This window comes from Otolemur garnettii, unplaced genomic scaffold, assembly GCF_000181295.1.
Source record: "Otolemur garnettii isolate 467f Iridium unplaced genomic scaffold, OtoGar3 scaffold00109, whole genome shotgun sequence".
Lineage (NCBI taxonomy): Eukaryota > Metazoa > Chordata > Mammalia > Primates > Galagidae > Otolemur > Otolemur garnettii.
This window is the reverse complement of record NW_003852504.1, coordinates 4,441,195-4,449,393: the sequence shown is the minus strand read 5'-3', so window position 1 is coordinate 4,449,393 and position 8,199 is coordinate 4,441,195. Positions and strand designations below refer to the sequence as shown.

The 8,199-nt window shown below is 40.3% G+C and overlaps 1 pseudogene; it reads left to right on the top strand.

The window, feature by feature from the left end:
• The first annotated feature begins 570 nt into the window (after window positions 1-570).
• On the top strand, window positions 571-1,482 carry LOC100958522 (annotated as a pseudogene).
• Window positions 1,483-8,199: the final 6,717 nt, after the last annotated feature.

Genomic DNA, 8,199 nt, shown 5'->3' with positions numbered 1-8,199 from the left:
TTACTATAAAGAATCAGAGAGATGACATCACCACAGATACTACAGATACTAGTAGGATAACAAGTAAACATTGTGAGCACTTTTATGTGAATATATTTCACAGGGAAGATGAAATAAACAAATCCTTTGAAAGCCACAAAGTACCAAAAGCTCATTCAAGGATAAATAGATAATAGCTCTACAGCTATAAAATAAATTGAACTCATAATTTAAAACCTTCCTACAACAAATGACTTCACTTGTGAGGTCCAGGCCCAAATGATTGCACTTGTGAATCTTACCAAACGTCTAAGGAGGAAATAAAAATTATTATTCCTAAATTTCTCCATAAAATTGAATAGAGGAAACACTTCTCAATTCTACAAGACCAGCATTACCCTGATACCAAAATCAGAAAAAGTCATTATAAGACATGCACAGACACCAACCTCTTGCGAACATAATTGTAAACGTTATTTCCAAAACTTGAGCAAATTGAATCTAGTTATATAATAAAAAAAGGATATTGGCCCACAACCCTGGAATCAAAGCCAGTTATTGGCCTAGTCCTGTCCTGCAGTCATGTACCTCCTCTTTCCTTTCAGCATGACAGATGCCTTTGTGTCCTTCATCAAGGACTTCCCGGCAGGTGGAGTGGCCATGGCCATTTCTAAGACCACAGTAGCACCCATCCAGTCAGTCAAGCTGCTGCTGCAGGTACAACATGCCAGCAAGCAAATCACTGCGCATAAGCAATACAAAGGCATTATTAGACTGCGCGGTCCATATCCCCAAAGAGCAGGGAGTCCTGTCCTTCTGGCGTGGTAACCTGGCCAATGTCATCTGTTACTTCCCCACTCAGGCTCTCAACTTTGCCTTCAAAGATAAATACAAGCAGATCTTCCTGGGTGGTGTGGACAAGAGGACCCAGTTTTGGTGCTACTTTGCAGGGAATCTGGCATCAGGTGGTGCCGCTGGGGCCACATCCTTGTGTTTTGTGTACCCTCTTGATTTTGCTCGTACCCGTCTAGTGGCTGATGAGGGTAAAGCTGGAGTGGAAAGAGAATTCAAAGGCCTTGGCGACTGCCTGGTTAAGATTTACAAATCTGATGGGCTTAGGGGCCTGCATGAAGGCTTTAACGTGTCTGTCCAGGGTATTATCATCTACCGAGCTGCCTACTTCAGTATCTGTGACACTCCAAAGGGAATGCTTCCAGATCCCAGGAATACTCACATCATCATCAGCTGGATGATTGCAACTGTCACTGTCACTGGCTTCCTATCCTTTGGCACTGTTTGCGTGGCATGATGATGCAGTCAGGGCGCAATGGAATTGACATCATGTACACCGGCAAGGTTGACTGCTGGAGAAAGATCCTTCCTGATAAAGGAGGCAAAGCTTTAATCAAGCGTGCATGGTCCACTGTTCTCAGAGGCATAGGTGGTGCTTGTGTGCTTGTCTTATACGATGAAATCAAGAAGTACACATCAGCTATTTCCTAGTTTCCACCTGTAAACACGTGTGTTGTATTATATAACATATCTTGAACATTCTTGACAGGCTCATGGATGTCTATTTATCAATGGTAACTATTTACTGGTTGAAAACGGGTAGCAATAATATTCATCTGACCAGTTTTATCTTAAAGCCGTTTCCATGATGATGATGGGACTCAATTATATTTTTTATTTCAGTCACTCCTGATGAATAACAAATTTGGAAAAATAAAAATATCTAAAATAAACAAATAAAAAATGATATTGGCCCTTCTCTATCTTTCTCCGCCATAGTGGTACATGTGATTAATCCTATTTGTCTTCATGTCCTCTTGATACAGGACAGGTGGCACCCCAGCCAGCTCAGCTAAGCTGGGCTGGAAGACCAGCCGCCTCTGCCCCTGTGGTATTGGTGCGGTGGCAGCCAGCAGAGGAACCAGGGGGCTGGAGGGTAGGCAAGGGGGAGCCAACCCCCGTCCCCCTGCCAGAGACTCTAGTAGCCAGAGGGGCAGACAACTGCTGGGGACACACCTGCGCCTTGGTGTCTCCTTCTCCTTACACTTATGACTAAACAGGGAATCCCCATTTCCTATGCCTAGGTCAATTTCATGTAATTTTCCTAAGCCTCAATTCCATGAATGGACTGTGTCCATTCATCAATACATTCATTCACCTTGCCCCAGTGGAAGGGACTGTATTCATTCATTAATGCACTCATTCACCTTGTCCAGGTGGAAAGCACTGTATCCATTCATCTCCTGGCCTCATATAACTATAAGGAACCCATGTGACTATATATACCCCTGGACAAAGAGCCCAGAGAACAAGCTTTTTTTTCCCTGAATTGGCTTTTTTCTCTCTGTCAGGAGCTTTAGTGTTTTTGTATTCTTTTCTGTAAATAAATCCTATCTTACCACTGATCTGTAGCCTGTGGATTCATTCTTTAAATCAAAATCACCAAGACCAAGAACCTACTGAAGGCAAAATTTCAGTATCACTCTCACAAGACTTTCAGAATCAAGTAGTTTCTGGCCAAGAAACAAAAACAAAATGGTCTCATTCCCTAGTGGATTCAAATGAAAACTGGTGATAAAATCAGGCACAACTTGAAGAGAAGACACTGGAGAAGAGCCAAGCTGGGTCTATAAGGAATTGTACATGAGATGGCACATATTTCTGCTGTATCAAGGTCACTATCATGTTACCATATCAAGCTGAAATGTCATCTCTTGGACAGTTGGCAATGTTTCATTGGGAAAATGAGTTTTCTTTTTGTTTATATGCTTTTCACTAATAAGCTAGTCCAGTAATAACTATGTGAGACCTTTTGTTTGAAAAAAAAAAAAAAGGATATTGCATTCTAGAATTTATTCTGGGGAATGCAAGTTGGGTTAAAATTCAAAAATCAATCAATGTAATATATCCTATTAACAAACAAAAACTGAGATAGCACATGATGATTTCAGAATGCCCAGTAAAAACTCTTGCCAAAATCTAACATCCATTTTGGATTGAAATGATGAGCAAACTAAGAATAGAAGGGAACTACTTTAACTTGAGAAAAGGGCATGTGTATCATTCCTATAATCATGGCACCCTGGGAGACTGAGCTGGGCAGAGGATAATTCTGGCTAGGAGTTCAACACTGACCTGAACAACAGAGCAAGTTCCCTTCTTTACAAAAAATGTTATAAAAATTAGTCAGGCATGGTGGTGCATGGCTGTAGTCTCAGCTACTCAGGAGGCTGAGGTGGGAGGATTGCTTGAGCCCACGAGTTTGAGGCTATAGAGAGCTATGATTGTGCCACTGCATTCTAGACTGAATGACTGAGTTGGACTTTGTCTTAAAAAAAGAAAAGAGGAGTATGTATTTTATTTTGTTGTTGTTGTTGCTTAGCTGGCCCAGGCTAGGTTTGAACCTGCCAGCTCTCAGTGCATGTGGCTGGAGCTGTAACCACCGTGCTACAGGCGCCAAGCCAGGAGTATATATTTTTTAAAAACCTACAGCTGACATTGTAAGTGACAGTGACAGACTAAATGTTTTCTTGCTAAGACCAGGAGAAAGGTAAAATGGCATAATTTTTATTTAGTATTATACTGGGAGTTCTATATAATGCAATAAGCAAGAAAAAGATGTAAAACGTGCATGGGTTAGACAGGAAGAAGCAACTGAATTTATTTTCAGATGGCATAGCTATTTACATGGAAAATACGATGGAATCTACAAAAGCTACTGGAACTACCTGGTCAATGAGATTAGTAAGGTTTCAGAGTACAAGATTAATATACAAAATAAGCGTCTTCCTATATATGAGCAACAAGTAACATGAACTTGAAATTTTAAAATACCATGTACAACAGCATTGAAAACACAAAACACTTAGAGATAAATATGGCTGTGAAACTACACAATATTGCTGAGAAAAATGTAAGAAGACCTAAACACATGGGGAGATATATTCTGAATCAGAAGACTGTGGTATATTTACACCATGGAATACTATGCAGCCATAAAGAAAGATGGAGACTTTGCGTCCTTCATGTTCACATGGATGGAGCTGGAAAATGTTCTTCTTAGCAAAGTATCACAGGAATGGAAGAAAAAGTATCCAATGTACACACACCTATTATGAAATTAATTTAAACCTTTTTATATGAAAGCTATAACCTAATAACAACCTAAGGATATGGGGAGGGTGGAGGGAGGGGAGAGAGGGGGGAGGGAGAGGGATTCGAGGGTTCACTTCTGTGGTTCATCTTGCAAGGGTACAAGTGAATCTTTCTATGAGTAGAATATGAATGTTTTGACATAATAACTAAGAAAGTTACATGAAGGCTATGTTAACCAGTTTGATGGAAATGTCATGGATTGTGTGTGAAAACACCACACTGTACCCGCAAAGTGCATCAATGCACACAGTTACCATTCAATAAAAAAAAAAAGAAGACTCAATTTTGTTAACATGTCAAATTTCTCAAAACTCATCAGCAGATTTAATGTGATCCCAGTCAAAACTCGAGCAGACTCTTTTTAGAGTTTGACAAATGGCTTTAAAATTTACATGGCATTGCACAGGACCTAAAAGAGCCAAAATAACTTTGGAAAAGACGAACAAAGTTGGAAGGTTAATGCCACCTGCTTTAAAGTCTTAATATAAACCTACCATGATCAAAACAGTGTGATATTGCCGTAAAGTTAGACAAATAGACTAATAGCACAGAATAGAGAGTCCAGAAATAGAACTATACATTTGCTCAAGTGATTATTGATAGAGTTACAAAGGCAATGCAGTGGAGAAATCATAATTGACTTTTCAATAAAGGACACAAGAACAATTGGATGTCCATATGCAAAAAACCCATTAAGTTTTATTCGTACTTTGTACCATATGCAAAAATCAACTAAAAGTAGACCCTTGATATGATTGTGAATCCTAAAACTATAAAACTTCTATCAAGAGATATAGGAGAAAATCTCTGGGGATTTGGTTAGGCAAAGATTTCCAGATGCAACCCCAAAAAGCATAAACCATAAAATAAGAAATAGAGAAATCAGGCTTCATGAAATTTTAAAAGTTTTGCTTTTCAAATAAACTGCTAAGAAAATAAAAATAAAATCCGCAGAATGGGAAGAAATAATTGTAAATCACATATTTGCCAAGGGACTTCTATCCAGAATCTATATTTCTATATTTATGTATCTCAAACTCCACCAGAATAAAACAAATAACACGATCAAAAGATGGGCAAACAGGAAGTAAGGATGGCAAATAAGCCATGAACATATGTCTGGCATTGTTATCCATTATAGAAATGCAAATTTAACTCTGTCAGGACAATGAGGAAAACTCAAAATGAAAAGTCAAGGGAAAAGAAGAAAATTGAGAGGACAAAGAGGAACACGGAGAAAAGGGAAAAGAAGGAGAGAGAAAAAGAGAAGGAGATAGAGAGGCATAAGAGGAGAGAATGCAGCCAACAGAAGCAAGTAAACAGAAACAAAGTCAGCTTGGGTCCTGGCAACACGAAAATGGGCTCTATCTCCTTTTGTAAGGCAGGAGTTGCACCAGCTCCTTTGTTCCCTTGTATCCCTTCCGGGATTCACTGAAGGCCACTGAACCAAAATCTTTAAGATTCTCAACAGCTGGGATCTTAAGAGTTACGGGCCTCTAGGGTATGGTGTGAATCAATCCATGTTTAACAGTCATTTGTGCTTGTTAGTTTGTAAGAGGAAATCAATTTGAATATAGACAAGGTATCAAATGCCTTCATTCTATTAGAGAAAAAGCTAGATAATCCCCTGCTTGAATTAACAATTGAGAATGACATCTTAGATAGGTGTGTAACTCTACCTTATTACAGATTTTTTTTTTCTCCCTTTCTCTTAAAGGCATAGGATATATCCTCTCAGGAAAGACACTACCCAATGCGAGGACATGGGAGTAAAGCTTTCCTATGAGGCTGAAGATCAAGGTGGACAATACTCCTTAAATTGTTTTGGTGCAATTACTGATTGTTGGATTGAGGATAGGTTTTTAGAGTTTTTTCTTCTCCAACCCTTCCCTGATAGGATAAATGTCAGACAGAATCTTGCCCTGATGGTCAGTAAATCATCCCAATATGCTTGTGTTGATGCTGAATTCTCTGGTGAATGGTTTCTTTAGTTATCATCTTTAGGGGCCTAAAACACATCAGATAAATACTTTTAAAAAGCAAGAAATGAGAAACCAGCCTTGAGATTAAAGATTCAACAGAAATAAAATGCATCCTACACTTACACGCCCATATATAAATGGGCTATGGTTTAAATGTGTCCCCCAAAACTTCATGTGTTGGGAACTTAATTGCCTTTATAAAAGTATTAAGAGGTACTCATGAGGGTCTTGCCCTCATAAATGGTTTAATGCCAGTATTACATGAGTGGGCTCCTGATAAAAAAGATAAGCTCAGCCACTGTTCGCTCTCTGTCTCCTGCATTTGCTTTCTCGTTCTGTCCTTCTGCTATGGGATGGCCCTTGCCAGATGACAGCACTATGTTCGTGGACTTCCCAGCCTATAAAACCACCAGCCAAATAAACAACTATTCTCTATAAATTATCCAGTCTGTGGTATTCCATTATAGTAGCAGAAAACGAACTAAGACAATAGGCAAGCAACACTTATTGAAATCAGCCATATCTTGTGTGTTTGAGGACACTCTGACTAGCCTGTCCATTAGGAGACCCAGGGTTGGGGTAGTTCTTTTTTTTTTTTCGAGACAGAGTCTCACCATGTCACCCTCGGTAGAGGGCCGTGGTGTCACAACTCACAGCAACCTCAAACTCCTGGACTTAAGTGATTCTTTTGCCTCAGCCTCCCAAGTAGCTTTGACTACAGGCGCCCACCACAATGCCCAGCTATTTTTTTTTTTATTAAATCATAGCTGTGTACATTAATACTGTCATAGGTTACAGTGTGCTATTTTTATATACAATTTGAAATATTTTTATCAAACTGGTTAACATAGCCTTCATGTCATTTTCTTAGTTATTGTGTTAAGACATTCATATTCTACATTTAGAAAAATTCACATGTACCCTTATAAGATAAACCATAGATGTGATCCCACCAATCACCCTTCCTCCACCCATCCTCTCCCTTCCTCTCCCCTCCCTAGCTATTTTTTTGAGACAGAGTCTCACTTTATCACCCTCAGTAGAGTGTCCTAGTGTCACAGCTCACAGCAACCTCAAACTCTTGGGCTTAAGCAATTTTCTTGCCTCAGCCTCCCAAGTATCTGAGACCACATGTGCCCGCCACAACACCCAGCTATTTTTCTGTTGCAGCTGTCATTGTTGCTTAGCAGGCCCAGGCTGAGTTCAAACCCACCAGCCTCGGTGTATGTGGCTGGCACTATAACCACTGTGCTACAGGTGCTGAGCCTGGGATAGCTCTTAACATGGGTTCTCCCTAAGGTGCAGTTAAGATGGAAGTGTTGCCCCAGCATCCTACTTTCACAGTATTAACTTCCCGGGTTCTAGTAAGAGAGCCAGTTGCTCTCCCACTGACCCTGGCCTCAGAGTAGTATTGAGGGTTGGGCCCAGGTGATAGATACCCTTCCGTGCTCTCCTTCCCGTGGATGTCACTCCAGTGTTGCACTGGGAAGTTTCTAAGCTCTCAGCCTCTGCTCCTTGCCTTGAAAAACCCATACAGAAGCTCCCCAGAGACCTCTTAAGAGTCAAACCTTATTTTCTGCAACTTCGCCACCAGCCACCCCCACAGTGTCACTCTCCCCAGAGTGACTGGTAGCAGTCCCTGGTGCCCAGCCTTGAGAGTATACTCTGCTGTTTGCTCATGGGGGAGACTTTACCTAGGCTAGTTGGGTAAAGATGATAGATTTAAGCTAAGGGAAAGCCATTTGAATACTTCTCAGCCCACACCATCATGCAGGAGGCAGCACAGTAATTGAAAACACCAAATTTGAACTTTTGCATCTTAATTTGAACATGGGCAAGCCACTTAACTTTTCTGTGCCTCCGTATCCTCATCTATAAAATGCAAATAATAATCATAAATACCTCCTGGGGCTGTTGTCAGCATTAAATAAATTAATACACGGAGCACTAAGATCAGAGCCTCCACATCATCAGCAAAACATAATTCTTTATTATGGTGCTAGGTGATTTGTCATAACCTTTATATGAATTTTCAAGGACACATTCAGTCCCCTCCTCTCAAAACATGCAC